General features: G+C 29.4%; 1 protein-coding gene across 3 annotated transcripts in view; it reads right to left on the bottom strand.

The window, feature by feature from the left end:
* LOC136970390 (NFX1-type zinc finger-containing protein 1-like) overlaps window positions 1-16,279 on the bottom strand; it is a 44,203-nt gene extending 27,924 nt beyond the window's left edge. For 2 of the 3 annotated variants that reach the window (XM_067264832.1, XM_067264844.1), the window contains exons 1-2: window positions 15,956-16,279; window positions 830-997 (exon numbers count right to left, since the gene is read on the bottom strand). The gene's annotated coding sequence lies outside the window, so the exon portion shown is untranslated. The remainder of the gene's footprint in view (window positions 1-829; window positions 998-15,955) is intronic. The other variant, XM_067264839.1, reaches the window with a different exon arrangement.
* Between the last annotated feature and the right edge of the window lie 2,429 nt (window positions 16,280-18,708).

Below are 18,708 nucleotides of genomic sequence, written 5' to 3'. Positions count from 1 at the left end.
TTTAAAATACACAATGTCATTCATCAGCCTGCAAAAAGTCCAAGTTAGTTTTCAAGAGAGCTCCCAACCTGTACAAATTATTAAGGAACGACAAAGACATTAAAAAAAAAAAAAAAAAAAAAAAAAAAAAGAGTGGGAGTATACAAGATTCCATATGAAAACTTGGAACTAGGCATTAAGAAAAATTACATTGGTGTCACTAATAGAAACTTAGGAGTCAGATTGAGAGAACAAGTATGATGTCAGCAAAAGATCTAATGCCACAACACTATCACAGATGGCGCAAGTTCAGGGCTCAGTGGTCAAACGGAACAAAGCAAGTATTATCAAACCAGTACATTCACCAACGTTGGTGATTAGCGCCGAAAAAATTGAAATATATAAGAGCAGATTGCACGATACATGCATTAATGCTAGGGATGTTGAAGGGTTGCTTTCAGCCTGGAAATACTTAATTAAAAGATTTGAGAACTCTTAATTTAATGCCTTGATTTTTGTTATTTTTGCATATCTTGCATTTTCATATAAGATGATATTATACATTTTAATATTTATTTAACCTATATATGTATTTATATACATATTTTGTTATTTATAATAATTTTTATTTTATGTTTTTTATACATGTATATGTATATTTCATTTGTTATTTTATTTGTATTTAAATTTTTGTTCCATTTTGTTTACATTTGAATTTGTTTAACCTGATGATGGCCAACAGGTTTGGCTGAAAACGTTTGTTATGTTTTTTTATTAAATTTCTCAGCAAACTTAAGGTGTTGTGTCTTTTTGTTTAAACTCTAAATAAGTAAAATATTTTTCTACTCACAGATGAATTACACAAAAATGTTGAATATATAAATAAATTCTAAAGACAAAAATCTTAAATTCTTGATACTGTCCAGTTTTAATTTTTCTTTAAATCTGTTAGGTTCGTGAAAATATGGAATTTCTTTACCTATTACGGAGATATTCTTTATGATTATCGGCAATGCAACTGTAAGAAATAATAATGCTATTACATTTACTATAGTAAAGATAGTTGAAACTTAAAAGAAAAATAAGTATATTAAAAATACAATGCAGTAGATCAGTGATTCTTAACAGGGGGGCTGCGGCCCCCTGGGGGTCCATAAGAAGTTTGCCAGGGGCCACCAAATTATGCAAAATTTTCTTCAGAATATAATAAAAAAGAAAATTGATGTATAACTGAATATCGCGTTGAAAAGTGAAATAAGAAAGATAAAGTTTTCCTATTTAGTTTTTTTTATTTATTTTTTATTTCTTCCTACATACAATTTTGTTAGTACAGAAGAAGTAAATGCAAATATGCTACTTACACCGCAGTATTTACTTCTTTTATTCCAAAGCAATTCTAAAAAACTATTAATGCTTGGAATTTTAAAAATAATTAGGAAAAATAGTAGACTTAGTAGTAGGCTTTGAAAATTTAAATATTTTTTAAAAGATATGCAAAATCTTTACAACAAGTTGTGAGTGTTTTAGTTTCAGTTTAGTTTTAGCATCAACTTTGGATTGATTTATCATGTTTCTTATTTTATTTTCTGTTAAAAATTAATGAGTTTTCATGCTTAATTGTGAAGTTTGAATGTTATTTAAATAGATAATGAAATAATAAAGCTATGATTTACATTTATTATATAAAAAATACAGCAATAATAAAAAAATCAATTTATTATAGATAATTTAACAAATATAAATTATTATTAAAAAAAATGGGGGTCACAAAAAAATTATGAAATATTTGGTGGGCCGCAAGTATAAAAAGGTTAAGAACCACTGCAGTAGATGATCATTAATTCATTAATTATAGTGACCTAACAGTGAGACCAGAGTGGTGAGGAATTACTAAACCTTTTTAATTTTTACAAAATTCTATAAGTTATGTGCAATCTAAACATTACAGACATTGCTGTACATTTTGTAACAGCACTTGATGATATATGCTCTTTAATCAATTTTTCAGATGATTCAGTGCATAAATATAGTGTTAAAATTTGTCTAAAAATCCTGAAAAAATATTAATGAACATATTATTGCACATAATCAGCATTCACAATGATTTACAAAAGCTACACACATACACAGAATATCAACATGATAGATTATCAGTTAACTTGAGGTTGTGCAGAATTACTAGATGCCAGATTAATAAACTTCTACTGTATAATAAAGACAATTTTCAGTATTGAAAATGTTTAACACATACACACACTATATATATATATATGTGTGTGTGTTCACTAGTTTAACATTTTCAATATTGAAAATTTTCTTTATTATACAGTATTCAACCATAAAAAATATAAATAAAAATTATAAAATTATATATATATATATATAATTTTATAATAATAATAATCAAAAATAATATAAATTTATATAGAGCATCTGTTGAATACTGACAACATTTTTAACTATTTTCAGTTTATGGATGTTTAAAAGTGAATGAAATTTTCTATTTTCATGAAAAGGAGAAAAATAGAAGATTGGTTTCAGACCTTAAAAACCAGTAATAAAAATACAATAAACCAATTAATATAAAAAGATGCATTTAAACAAAATGTTTGAATTTTAATTAATAAAATCAGAGAAGAGACAATTATAACTCATCAGCATAATCTAAACTTATATTATTTACATAAATTTTGTTTAATTTTATTTTTTATTCAATTTTTTCAATTAAATACTAAAATACCTCTAGCTTTTAACACAACTATTCTGTATTGGAAAAAAAAAGAAGAAACAATCATAAAATTGTCAAACTTTGAATTAAATTTTTCTGACTGTTTCAATTGCAATAAAGACATTTGAATGTGTATAGAAACAGTCAAAGTTGTAGAAAACAGCCACATCTTAAAATTTACTCAAGTGTGTGTAAAAACCCTAAATTCAAATTCTAAGAAATTATTTTTAAAAAGAAGGAAGTATGAATATTTTTTCTTACAATTAAAAATCAAATGAAGATTTTTAAAAAGTCAAATTTATTGAAACATATTGAGTAAACAGAGAAGTGACTTTTCATTTGACTGTGTTGAATAAAAATTTTAAAAATGTCTGTACAAAAAACAGAATTGTGTTTATTGCAAATAGACTGAAAAAGATAATCAAAATATTTATTATTTGCATTTTTAAAATTCTGATATTATTTTTTTTATTAGATTTAAATTTTTGATTTGTATTTCAATTGTGCAGTTCAAAGCACAAATAATTAAAAACATATATGTAATTTATGTTAATGGTCTGAAATTGTAAAAATAAGTAACCAGCTTCCATAAACTTATTTTTTTGTGATTTTTAAAAATCATATATTTAGTTTTTAATCAAAAATTTTAATAATATATCATAATTTCAGGATGAAAAATAAATGTAAGCAATTTAATTTCTTTAGGGTTAATTAGAATTGTCTTTTTCATAATTTCTGTATAAACAAACTCATTTCTCAGTACAATTAAATGCATATTTTATTCTTACACATTCTGTATTAGGCTTATACTCTTAGAAGTTAAAGTATAAAATTTATATATTTATTTCTGCTAGTGATTTCTGTTATAAAGCCATTTATTTATTTAATATGAAAACTTAAATGTGATTAACATCTACAAACTAGCATATGTGAAAAACAATTATTACAAACAATACATACTGAAAATCAATACTGATCAATCAGATTCAGCCTTTTGAGACTAATCTTTCATTACTTTCCATTTGATTTTGTAAAAAAATTTAAATATTAATTGAGAATCTATAACAATTACTTGAAAATCCTCATGTAGTCAGTCAGTCAGTATTGGAAATTAGAAAAATATTACTGTAACAACATTTTTAAGTTGTTAAATAAAATTATGTATAGACCAAGCTCAAATATAGTAATAATTGTTACTACCTGGTTTTAATCTGGATATAACAAAATAATATGTAATCTGGAGTTAATTCTAACATTACATAGTTTGGACTACAGGTAAATTGTTAAAGAAAAGATTGATCCAGACTTGGACTTGAATCCACAATTCATGCTTACTGTGCAATGCATTAATCATGTTATAGCCAAACAAAATGGTACTGCCAGATTTTAATTATTACTTAAATACATTATAAATTCACTATGTTTATAAAAATATATATTTTTATAATTTAATGCAATAAAGTTCTCAACAATATATTGTTTTCTATTTAAAAACAATTACAATTGAATATGTCACTTCATATCATGTCAAAAATAATTTATGAACAATTCTAGTGATAAAACTTGTATTGTCAACTCATCAGGAGGAAGGATTTTTATTCAAAGAGTTATATATTCTGAGTATCAAATTTATTAAGATATAATGAAAAACTTGGAAAGACTTACTACAGATACTGACACCTAATGGATATAAGTTTTTATAACTTCACTATTTTACACTTTTATCCTATCCAATTTGTTTGCAATATGACATAAGTTGCTTTATACAAAATGTGCTAAAACAAATTAACAAATAAAAAAACTAATAAATTTAAAAAGCATGGAAAAATTATAGGATATCTTATAGAAAACTAAGACAAGACAAAATCATAAGTGAAAAAAACATTTCTTCAAACAATTGGAAAAATGAAATGTAATTAAGCTTATTTTAATGAAATGTTGATTTAAAATTGCTTTGATTTCTAATTTACATTTAATTTTTTGATAATCTAAGTTATTTTCTTTATAATTCTTAATATATTTCTGCAGATGAAATATGACATTGTTACTGTTGATCTTGAGAGAATTAAATGCATGTTTAAGAAAAAATAATCCATGCATAGTGAAAAGAGAAATGACCCTTCTAGCATGCATTAAAATGAGCTTAAACATAGAATATCATAATCAATAATGCCATTCTTATAGTCAAAACACTTTAATTACATAAATAATTTTTTAGAATGTATGAAAGTAGAGTGCCTAAAGGAGCAAAAATTAAAGTATAGAGAAAGTGTATCTGCTAAGCTAACAGCTGTGTGTGGATATTAGACAAAACCCTAAGAATGTATGGAATGCTGTAAAAAAGAGTGTGGTGGAGTGTGCAAGAGAAGTATGCGGTATTGTGAAGATAGGAAAATGAATGAGAAGCACTGTATGCTGGAATGAAGAGGTTGCTGATGCTGTAAAGAGAAAGAAAGAAGCTTACCTAAGATATTTGAATGGTGGAAGGATGAGTACAGAACGTGTAACCATGAATGCAAAGGAATCACAAAAAAGAGCAAAGAATGTGTTGATGAAAGAACATAGAAATTGAAAGTGGTATTTAAAGATGACCAGAAAGCTTTCTGGAAGTATATGAGAAAAGTGAAAGGTAGTGATGCATATGTGGTAACAAAAAGTGTGAAAGATAGGAATGGTAATCTTTTGTGGAGGAGTGAGAATGTATTGGAAAGGTGGAGAGAGTATTTCAGTGAGCTTTTCAGATGTGCAGTTGTCAATGATGAGGTAACTAACTGTGAGGTTAGGATGTCTCTGAATGAGGACCATCATGGATGTGAAGAGATCAGTGTACAAGAGGTGAGAAGAGCAATTAACAAGTTAAAAATGGGAAAAGCTGCAGGTATGGATGGAATATCTGCTGAATTGTTACAATATGGCAGCAATGTGTTGTTGGCATGTCAATGTCTAGAAAGTGTAGACAACTAGTACTCTCTTGTTCCATTTTTAGGTTAAAACTGAGTCTATTCTTGTTGACCATGCTCAAAAATTCCTGAACCTTTCAGCTATTTCTCCAAATTATCAATACATCATCCATATACCTTTTACAAAATAAGATGTCTTCTGTGAAATATCTGAGAATATCTTTCTTGAGCTTATATAGTACTAGTTTGCATAAAAGTCCTTTTCATAGGGGTCCCATTAAAACCCCTTTATTTTGTTTATAAAACTTTACATTGAATCTAAAAAATGACTGATGGCAAACTAATGAGGCTAACTCATTAATTTCATTTGGGCAAGAGCAGATAACTCAGATTTATGTTGAATCATGAACTTAATAATTGCATCAAAGCAAGATTTAATTTAATAATAGACAGATACAAACTATCAAAGTTCATTACCATTCCTATTTCATCATCCATTAAATTTATATATTTATTTATTATATTATATATATTATTATTTATTTATTTATTTATTTATTTATTTTAAGCATTCTGGTACAAAGACCCTGATGCGGGGATAGAACAAAACAAAGTATACATAATCTTATAAAATAACAAAACATATTTCACAGATATATTCATCAATTGTAATAACATTAATAATTTAAAATTATAATTGCAAAATTTATAAACTAAATCCAAATCAGAAAATAAAACTTAAAGAACTACTTGGGAGAACTATCCGAAAGAAATTAACAACCAACAGAGCTAAAACTTACCTAGAAAGAAAAAAAAACAGCAATTCAAACCAATTGTTCAAAAGAAAATCGGATAGTCTCCCAAGCAGTCCAAGCAGCCACAGATTAAATAGTAGGCAGACCACGCCCCAAAACGTAATTTACATAAATAAGCACAGCTTTCGCTTTAAGCCTAAAAAAAAACAATGAAAAAGAAATCGAAAATCAAATATACAATAAACATTATGAAATAATCAATTTAACCCTCTTTATGAAAATAAATACCTTAAAGAATAAATCAAAATCAGAAATAACTTTTTTAAACTGATTAAATGAAAAATTGGGAACCCCAAAAGTCTCCTCACGTAATTTTGACAAAAGAGAACAAACAGCAATAATATGAAATGCATCCAATGGTAAGTCCGCCACACCACATATGCAAATGTCCCTTCTGTAATTACATAAAAAACTTAATGAATTACATCTTATTTGCATTAATACGGCCATAACATTAGAAGAAAAATTACTATTATAAATAGAACAATCAAAAAAAGGTTTATTCAAACTCTTATACCATTCACAATAAGAACTTAATAATATGCCATGATTCAACTTCAAAATATAATTATCAAAATTATTTAACTTTAGTAAATAAACACTATTAAAATCTTGTAACAGATTATCAAAATCGATTCCGTTCCTTGAACAACTAGCCCACCAATACTTCGACAAAGGCAACTGAACATGTTTCACAACATAACGCAAACAAATCTTACTAAGGCGTTCTTCATTTAAACTCAACGTTCTAAAAATCCAATTAACAGATTTGTTCAGGATCAAACAAGACAAAGGAATCAATGAACATTCCATAGACACTAGATAACTAGGAGTACACCTTGGAAGCCCGTACATTCTCTTAACAAAAGTAGTTAATACCGTATCCAAACTCTCCGCCTGAAACCCCCATACCTCCGAAGCATAAAGGAGAGATGAGCCCACCACGGCATTAAATAACCTTAACCGATCCTTCAAATTACACAACTTAGCAGACTGACACATATGAATAACTTTGTCCATTTTTATCTCAGCATTAACTTGACAAGACCTCACATGAGTATTAAAATAACCATTACTTTTAAAAATTACACCTAAATACTTATATTGAGATACAACCGAAATTGGAACACCTCGAAACCACCATTTGTCAGCCTTAGAAGCCTTACCACCATTTCGAAAGACCACAATTTTTGATTTAGCAAGATTCAATTGTAAACTATTATCGCTTAAATAATTATCCAGAAGGTCAATCGACCTCTGTAATGACCTCGGAGAATCCGCCACAATTACCACATCATCCGCATACGCTAATACTTTAACAGACACACCACCGACAACTATACCATCTCCGCCGGAATCATCAATACAATTTAATAAATCATTTAAAAATAAACTAAAAAGAATAGGGCTTAAGATACAACCCTGTTTAACACCCTTATCAGAAAAGAAAGGCTGAGAACAAAAATTCCTCCATTTAATCCTAACATTCGAACCACTATATAACTCTGCCAATAAAGATACAAACTTAAAGCTTAATCCAAACTTTAATAATTTCCTCCATAATAAATCCCTATCAACAGAATCAAATGCTGATGCTAAATCTATAAAAAAAGCATAAACCTTACGCCGTTTCCTACTTAGTGTCTTAGAGATAACAGTATACAGAATAAAAATATTATCAACAGTAGAGTAACCTGCACGGAAACCAGCCTGACTCTCTGACAGAATATCTCTCAAATTCAACCAACTTATTAACCTGTAATACAAAACTCTACAAAAAATCTTAGAGACGCAGCACAACAACGAAATACCTCTGTAATTAGTAAGCACCGACCTTGAGCCACCCTTAGGCACCGGAACCAATAAAGAACTCTTCCATTCATCTGGAATAACACCAGTTCTCAGAACCTTATTAAAATTATCTAATAAACAGAGAAAAACACTATCAATTTTCCAAAATTCAGTAGGAATACCATCTATTCCCGGAGCACCGCCAACAGTCGACTTACTTAAAACGACTCTAAATTCCTCCTCCGAGATGTAAGAATCCAATATTTCGTTTGACCAAGTCACACAATCATTAAAAACCACTAAATCAACATCATATGGACTTTCAGAGCCATAAAGGGAGAAAAAATAACTGAACCAATCAAATAAACTAATATTAACCTTAGCATAATTTCCCCTTGCTTTACATAAATTCCAAAATAATCTATTATTTTTATAAAAATTTTTAACATTTTGTAACCTTTTACAAAATTCTTTCTTCTTTGCTAAACATAATTTTTTTACCAAACTTCGGTATAACACAAAAACTCTCCTCTGAGCCGGCAAACCATTTTTCTTGAACTCTAACCAAGCTCTATTTCTGGCTCTAACCATTAATCGACAATCCAAGTCAAACCAATCATTAATTCCAACCATAGTCTTTTTCCTTTGAGTCAATCCTTTCACTTTGGCAAAATCCAATATCACCTTACTTAGCTCCAACAAAGATAAATTGGGAGTCTGCTCCAAGCAACGCCACAAATCAGCGGACAACGACTCCAGCTGACCACTGTCCCAGAAAATCCTCTGGTAACAAGTACCAGAACCGCCCAAAGAATCTATGGCACGATCTTCCAAATAAAGTACTATCGGGCAGTGATCGGACCAAAAACAACTCTCTACTCTAAAACATTTAATACAGTTCCACACAGAAGGAGTAACCATTCCCAAATCAATTACTGAGGACCCTCGGTTGGAAACAAAAGTAAACTCTCCCGCTTCATCACCAGAAGCACGACCATTTAAGATTATTAGATCATTATCTGCACAATACTCAAGAACTTTCAGTCCTCTCACATTCATATTTACATCTTTGGAGGCTCTACTTCTCTTATTAACAGCAATACCACTACTATCACATATATTTGTCGAAATCACATTATCGTTCCCAGTCCGTGCATTAAAATCACCCAACCAAATCCAATTCGATTCGTCGACCTCAAACCTGGACAGTACATCAAAAATTTCTTGCCACCTTTGTTCCTGCATATAAACAAAACCAATATTAAACTCTCCTAATGGTAGCAGAATATTAATCAATACAATGTAACTATCCCTATAAATAATATTAAATTTCAAAGATGATTTAATGCAAAGCAACCAACCAGCCATAGGTCTACCCCTACTGTGAGCCCTCAAAGCATCACCAACAATACAATGATATTCTCTTAATTCCTCCCAATAGCATCTGCTCCCACCCTTAATAAACCAAGTTTCCGATAAAAAGACCACATCATACTTCAATAAATAACTCCAAAAAGACCGCGGTTTATTACCAATCCCAGCACAATTCCACGCCATAATAGAAAACACAGAAGACATTACTGGTTGCTATGAGATCGGCACCACCTTAGCTGATACTTCATCGACTTTATACCGAACTCCATCTACCAGTAACTTATCATAACTTAACCGAACACTTCTTGCTCCTTCTTCCCTTTTTTTCTTCCCAAATACCCTTAGGTTGTATCTGATATCTCGCAAACGTTTAGAAAAATCATCATACACAGAAACATTAAGATTCCGATTCTCAAATACAGTCTTTTTAAACCTCAATTTATCACTAAAAGACCCAAATTGGCAAATCACTGGTCTGGGTTTATCTCCAACTCTCTTCCCAACCCGATACGCATTTACAATATGCAGCGAGGATAAATTTAATGTATTAACCGCAAAAGAATTAACAGTGTCAAATATTTCCAAAGAAGTCTCTTCTTTCCTCTCTTCCAATCCGTGGATAACAACATTGTTCATCCTTCTCTGATTATCCATAACATCCAGTTCTCTCTCAAAAAAAGAAAATTTCGTGAAAATTTTATCCATATCCAACGAATGCTCAACACCAGTTACCTCCCCTCCAACCTTTGACTCAACCTCCCCCAACCTCATCTCGAAGTCAATCAACGCCTCATCTACATTCTGAAGCCACTCTGTCAGATGATCCAGTCTTCTGATAAATTCATCAACCTTACCGTTCAGCGAAACATGCAATCGCAATAAAAGCCTAACTCCCTCTGCCACATCAAAATTTGAGTCCTGTAATAAATTCGCAATATCCTCTTCACCAGAAGAAGTCTCACCCCTAAACCTAGCTGTTGATCTTTCAGAAACGGTTGGAGAAAAGGTCTTCCTCTTCCGAGCTTGGGACATAATTATAAACTAGACTTACCTAGAAAGAAAAAAAACAGCAATTCAAACCAATTGTTCAAAAGAAAATCGGATAGTCTCCCAAGCAGTCCAAGCAGCCACAGATTAAATAGTAGGCAGACCACGCCCCAAAACGTAATTTACATAAATAAGCACAGCTTTCGCTTTAAGCCTTAAAGAATAAATCAAAATCAGAAATAACTTTTTTAAACTGATTAAATGAAAAATTGGGAACCCCAAAAGTCTCCTCACGTAATTTTGACAAAAGAGAACAAACAGCAATAATATGAAATGCATCCAATGGTAAGTCCGCCACACCACATATGCAAATGTCCCTTCTAGAAAAAGAAAAAAAACAGCAATTCAAACCAATTGTTCAAAAGAAAATCGGATAGTCTCCCATATATTATATTATAATAGTGATGAGCTCAAAGTTGAAGTTGTTGTATATATCCAATGTTTTTCCAAAGAAAACAGGAGTATGAGAAAAGTATATCATTCCATAAAACAACCAGAAAAGGAGTCAATGATTTTACTTAATTTATAAAAAAATTTCTTTTCTTTAGAAATATATCTTTAATCATAACTCATGTGTTTTACAAAATAAGCAGTTTTATAAATGAATTATGAAAATAAATGCAATTTCTATAGTTATGAATAATTTTCTTCTGATTATAAAATAAGTTTTTCCAATAGATTAAAAAATTACTTAAAGAGTTGCAGCTAAATTTCAAAATTTAATACAACAATGAGCTTAAACCATTATTATTGAAAAATTTGAAAAACATTAGGCCTATTTTCTTTTAATAAAAAAATATATTCAAAATATTCAGCATATATTCATTATACAGCTTGCTATAATATTTTAATGTATGATTAAATGAATTCATTGAAAGATTTTATCAAAAAGACAAAATGAAAAACTTGATTTTAATTCAATATATCAAAGAGTTTTCCTTTATCAAATATTAAAGAAAAGTAAATCAATTATTATACAATCATTTTTAAAAGAAAACCTGAATAATTAATAGCAAATAGAATGGGAAAATACACACAGGTATGAGACTGCAAAAGATATTCTTATATGATAAATTTAACAGATGATCTTTACAAACAGCAGGTTGTTAAATGGTTCTCATAATGATTTAACAGTTTGCAAATCCAGTTGTGGAAACTATTTTATATTTTAAACAATTAATTTTTTTGAAAATCAATATCTAAATTCACAAATTTTGATTGTAGTATTAACATTATTAATGAGAATGATAATTGCTACATTTAAGATAAAATAATCTTTTCTAAATTATATATATAAATTTAGTTTATTAACTATTTATTCAAACTGTAACTAAATTAATATATATTAATTTAATTATTTATTTACTAAGTTATATTTTGAATTTTAATACAGTTATTTAATTTTATAACAATAATTAACACAAATCACCTAAATACAGTAGAGCATCGATTATCCGACCCCCGATTAACCGACAGCGTTCTAGTCCATAGTTGCCAGATTGGGCTACAAGTAGCGGATTGGGCTACTTTTTAAGTGCCCTCGCTATAAAAATTTTAAATTGGGCGACACGCTACTTTTTGGGCTAGTAATAATTACCTTCAGGCTACAATTCCTAAAAATACGCTACTTCTTTATTTTCATATATAAAATCGCATAATATTTATTGTATCATACAAAACTAATAAAGTTTTAATTTTATTACACTTAATTGTATAAATAAAGTTGCAACGTTTAACAAAGATAAAGATACTTTGCTTCCGTTTTCTATCCGTCGTTCGCTCCAGTAATCCACAATCCATTGCCACTGACACTGCTAATTTTATTAATTTTTTCCTCTCATATATCTATCAATATGGGCCTATTTTTAATTCTTTTTTTAAAACGAAAATATGCTACTCACAAATTTATTTGTACTTCTACTTCGTTTTCCTGTTTTTTCCCGCTTGACATCTTGATTCTATGTCTGTTTTAGAACGTTCCTTTCTCTAATTTGACGATTTCACTACATTTTTAGTAGACGTTTCATTTTTTTCCTTTTTTTAGGTATTCCAAGGAATACCTAAAAAAAAGGAAACGTCTACTCAAAATGTAGTGAATAGGCCCAGTGTTGCTCGGGCAAAAGTAACGACAGCGAAGATTAAAATTATTACATTATAGCCAATCTCATCTTTTTTCACAGAATGCAAGAATTAGGTTTCCCTGTTTCCAGACTAATTTGAGAATTTTTAGATTGGTCTGAAAATATGTTTGATTTCCCGGAAAAACGCATCTGCGCCTGTAAATATTGCATGTCGCTTTTTCTTAACACTTCCATTGTTAACATTTCCCTGGGTTCATATCAGGACTCCATGATGGCCAATCAATTACATTAATTTTTTTTTCAGCAAACCAACTTTTAGTTGACTTTGATGCATGAATGGCAGCATTATCTTGTTGGAATTGCCAATTTTCTCTCCCAATACGCGATCCAAAAGTTATTAAATTTTGATATTGTTGAAATCAACGATCGAAATTATTGTCAAATGTTATACGACATCGTTACGTACAACGAATTGTGTCGCGATGTTTTGTAAACGTTCTTCCGTTACGTAATAAAAGGTTGGTGACGCTGTTAACCCTTCGGGGATGGTGACCTCGTTTCACACTCCCCTTTCCAGCGCTGACCTTCCGTGAGTCAAGACAGTGTAATCTTTGTGTATTCTTTGTTGTATAACCAGTTACGCGAGTCTAACTAGTTTCTACTAATCTCTCCGACAATCTCTAAACTAGTCTAACAGATACAACAATTCTTGATACAGTGTAAACAGAGAGGCCTTAAAACTGAAAACAAAAGTCGCAGTCGCTAAGTTTCCAAGTTCAAAAAATGAATCGCCGCGCCTGCGAATGACTCGCTTTGATTTAGAGAAAATTGATGCAGATACACCAAATGTCCATATATATATATTACAAACTTATTTCATTAGTAAAAGTGGATAGTTGCAAAATAATTCAGTTTTATTGTTTGGGCTACAAACAGTAGAAATCCGCTACTTTTGGAGCACAACCACGCTACTTTTTAACCTTCAGATCTGGCAACTATGTTCTAGTCGGCAAATTCAAATGTCCCCTAGTGATGTGGCGCTACAATATTTGGTTATGTCTTGTCTACTTTAATATTATTTTTGTTAAATTTTTGCATGCTTTAGCTGGCAGCACTGGCTCGACCATGAAAGGAAGACTAGTATTTAAACCAGGCCTAATACACTATACTAATAATGTATTTTTTCATACTTTTCAGTTATCTGACCAACCCCGGTTCCCAATTAAGTTGGATAATCGATGCTCTACTGTATATATATAAGAAAAACAAACAAAGAAAAATTTATCATATATAAATAAACATATGACACATTTTTTCTGGATTCAGTCCTAAATATTAGAATATCACTTAAAATGAATACAGTTCTGTAATGATTACTACAAAGAAGTAAGGATAATTTCAACACTTCAGAAAACAATCTATATATTTTTGTGTATATATTGTCTACTTGGACTTTGTTTATTAGTAGACTTATTATACTAGTGAAGTTTGATTAACAAGGAGAGGAAATCTGAGTCAAACATCAAAACAAAGATATTTTGTTTTGACATTTGATTCAGATTTCCTCTTTGTTAATCAAACTTCACTAGTATAATAAGTCTACTAATAAACAAAGTCCAAGTAGACAATATATATATAAAAATGTAAAAAGCAAGGACAAAGAAAATCTATATACTTTATATATGTACTGATTGTAAATAATTACCCTGTATCTAATAATTCTTTCAAGATTTTGTTAATGAACAACCTAAAGTTAAAACAAAAAAAATTCATTAAGAAATCTACAAGCATGATTTTTTAAAATATATATTTTGAATATAAGATAATTATCTCAAGAGCATATAAGTTCAATGCAATTTCTAAGAATTGTGCAAATCTTTATTTTTATCAAAACTGTGTTCTATATTAAATTATTTCTAAACCTTGAGATCATCATTGAAACTTAGCAGGATACTCACCATCTGCAAAATTTTCTCTCTCTAATTTGTTTAAAAATTAAATAAGTCTATTGTAGATATTACAATCTGAGATTTTAGTTCTTTCACTGGAACAAAGCTTGGACTAATTTTTGAAATGTTTTTATGATACAAATCTTTTATGAGACATCTTTAGAGTTATTTAATCTTTAATAAACCTATTAAGAGCAATATTTAAAGTAACAAACAATCCAATTGATAACATTTATCACAATAAAAATTATTTTTCAATATTTAAAAGAAAAAAATATTGCTATTTTTAAATGACACAAATATAGGCTCACAGATATGTTACAATGTCCTGCACATTAGAATACATCCAGAAAATTTAGTGGGCAATAGATTAGATGTGGATCCATGTGATATAGCCTAGTATTTAAAGTCCAAATTTAATAATGTGACAATTTTTTAAATTAAAAACATGCAAAAGAAAATATTTTACTCAACTGTGTTTTAACTACTACTGTGTACAATTAATTTTTTACTTGTGTTATTACTGATTTAAAATTGTTATTCAGAAGGTAAATGTACAGTCTTTGGTTAACAATTCGAAATCATGATCATCACATTATATATATATATACCCAGAAATTCTGCTTTTACTTGCCGTTTAAACTGACAAGAGACTATAAGTCCAAAATGCATTTCCAATACTAATAAAGCATATATTTTCAAATTTCAATCCGACTCTGTTTGGCCACTTAACCTACAAGGCAGGATAAGTCCATGCAAATCGGCCAAATTCTGGCTACGTCAGGGAGACGTGACAATTTGTTTTAAGACATTGCGGAGATAATTCCTCAACTCTACAACATTCAAAGACCTAAAAACTGCTTTAATGTTTTTTAACCATCAACATGGAAGATATAAGCAGTAGATCACAAGAAAATAATAAGAATTTGTGCAGTGAATGGGGGAGAAATAAGCAGATAAATTCTAAGTAGCATGAATAAGGATTTGGCATTGAGCAGATGCTTCCTTCATAGTTGTAATGATGATAAAGCATCTCAACAGGATGACCTTTTAAATATATTTTACACACAGAATTTATTGAATTAAAGGTTTTCTCCATTCGATCATTGATTAATAATAATTTTCCTTGAAAATAAAGAACAAAAAATGTATTTAAATCCACAAATGAATAATTTATTAACTAAAATTATTCAAAAAATTAATTATTAAATCTGTATTCATATAATGGATATATAATGCTTATATTTATTAATTTTAAGTAAAAAAATTATTTGTTTTCATAAAAAATTACCTTAAATTAATTTTTTCATTTATTAAATTATACGAAAAATTCAAGACGTTTCGTCAAATAAAGTAGGAAACTAAAACTGAAATTGCCACTTCACTTGTCCTTTACGATTGGTCAATGATACAAACGCTGTTAACAAATGGACCAATAAGAATCTTGAATACTTACATTAACATGGCTAATTGTAATCGTCTAAGTCTTAATTATATTATGATATTAAAAGACGTTTAATTAATGATAAATATTTTAAAATTTCCTAATGTGAAAATTAATTGTAAATAAATAAGGTAAATTCGTTATTTTATAATTCAATTCGAATTGAATGGAATCTTTATTTTATGATTGCGCATGAGCGAGATTATTGTAAAATATAAAAACGAAAATATTATTTATGTACTTATTATTATTTTAAATATAAATAAAATTTATAGTACATAATTAAAATTTTAAAATCTGTAAATAAAAATTAATGCAATAAAAATAAATTTTATTCCAATAATTTGGGAAACGCTTAATATTAATGTTTGTACAATATATTTATAATTGTAATTAAATATTATTAAGAATACTTATTGTTTGTTTATTTTTTAAGAGATAAAATTAATATGATAATAATGTTGATAATTTTTTTTTATTTTAAGAAACAGACGAAAGCGCCTCTAGTGGTGCATTTTGGTACGATGTAGTTTTTATTCAGGAGTGGATAAATGTCTAGACTCCGAGCGAGCATTAATGCCAATTTCTTCCGCATAGTGGCGTCAGCTTTTTCGCCCGATCCGAAGAGTAAAACAAGCGCGTTTATCATTATTAGCTTATATCACCATTATAAGCTTAATAAAATGGAATGTAGGGAGTGTGGTTTAAAATATAGTCAACGTTTAAACGGGCATATTAAGGCAAGCAAGCATATAAAGGCAACAACAGTGATAAAAATATTAAAGTATTTAAGTGCAGGTTGCAGTGGCGCAGTCAAGATTTAATCTTGGGGAGCCGAATTAAACGAATAAAAAAGTTTTTAATGAGAACTCAATAAAATTTCCGCTTTATGTGACCGCTAATTCACAATAATATAAAAATAGAACACACGAGACAATATAATAAATAATAATAATACTGTAATAAATTTTAATTAGAAAAATATTTTTGGAAAATTTACTAGTGTTTCATTTCTTTTTACTTTGGAGTGCCAGGACCCCTGGGTGCGCCACTGGCAAGTTGTGTTTATCTTCGTATCACAAGAAAGAATTTTTCTTTTTTTTTTTTTAATAGCGACGTTCCCAATATCAGTATATATTATTCTATCGGAGACAATATATATAACATATGTAATTAAAATACGGGGTGTGTATACATTATATTATTTATCTTTTCGCCTGTAAAACTCTTATTTTAATTGAATTATAAATAGCAAACAGATTTGACGGTACGCTTTAAATGGAACATAAAAATTACGACAAAACGTATAAATTCGTATGTTGATTAACTATTAATTCATCAACAACGACGTGGGCAGAAATAACGTAAAAGAAAAGTGAAATTGTTATTATTAACGAAAGGCAGATGTAGGTCGGTTTAGACGGTGAGAGTTCGAATGTCGAGTTTCGAAGGCAAATTGTTAGCCATTTCCAGGGGTAGGCAATGTGTTCGATATTCTTGCATTTATAATATCTTTTATGATTTAAGCGACTAATAAAAATCGATATAAGAACAAATATTTATTTATTGTGACATCATCACAATGTAGTGCTGCAATTTTTAATCATATTTTTAATTTATTTAATTTAAAATATATACTCTTCACCTCAAATTAGTAATGTAGTGTCTTGCCCCTGTATATTATACCTTTCCTTTAACAATAGAGTAGTGCCGGTCATCCATTAACTGCTTTCAAGGGAAAAGTTTTGAATTGAAATAACGTAACTTTCGGTTTGCATTGGAAGTTCTTATATAGTTAATCGGGGTCTCCTGACCATAAGGTTTCCACATCAGGTCTCGGATTTCATTTCATATAACTCCGTTCATATAACTCCGAGATTAAGGAAAGATAGTGGGAATTTATAGATCTACAATTTTTTCAAATTTGCAGCCCAATTACACTTAAGTTACCACAAAACTGTTAAGATCATAAACGACATCATGAATGCGAGAATACCGAATAACTTCTTACGGCAAATCGCCTTCGTAACACGACCTTTGAACTTTTGCCACATAAATGCTGTTGTAACCGTTTTAAGTGTTTTTTTTTTTTTTTTTTTTGTTTTTCTTTTTACTGGTGTACTGTGGTTCTTGCCAAATGAATGAATAACGCGGGAAAAGTTTATGGTTTCTTGGTACCGCAAGCTTAATTCCAACAATAAGACAGAAGTAAATATAACATCAATATGTATAACGATAAGTGATGATCGACAACTTCACCAGATTAGTATTGTTCGGCTTTTCCCAACCTGTCCTTCTTCCACTCCCATTTTCAGCGTCTTTACTAGACTCCTACGGTCAAAATTCGTCTTCTGAAAGAGTAGGCTATTTGAACCGATTCCTTGCTTTAGTTTTTAAATATTTCGTACATAATTAATTCTTTCAGAATATTGAAGGCGGGACTTTTCGTTTTCGTAAGGTTGGCTAAGGATGTCAGCGTCCGCTATTTAAAGGTAAATATAAATGTCTTATTTGAAAGGTCTGGGGATTGTAAGAATGCCCGCTAAGTACAGGTGTTTGCTATTTGATAGTGCTCGTTAATGGAAGTTTCACTGTATAAT

This window comes from Centruroides vittatus, unplaced genomic scaffold (genome assembly GCF_030686945.1).
Source record: "Centruroides vittatus isolate TY-2023 unplaced genomic scaffold, ASM3068694v2 contig_1048, whole genome shotgun sequence".
Lineage (NCBI taxonomy): Eukaryota > Metazoa > Arthropoda > Arachnida > Scorpiones > Buthidae > Centruroides > Centruroides vittatus.
The sequence above is the reverse complement of the archived record's forward strand: the minus strand, read 5'-3'. Positions and strand labels throughout refer to the sequence as shown.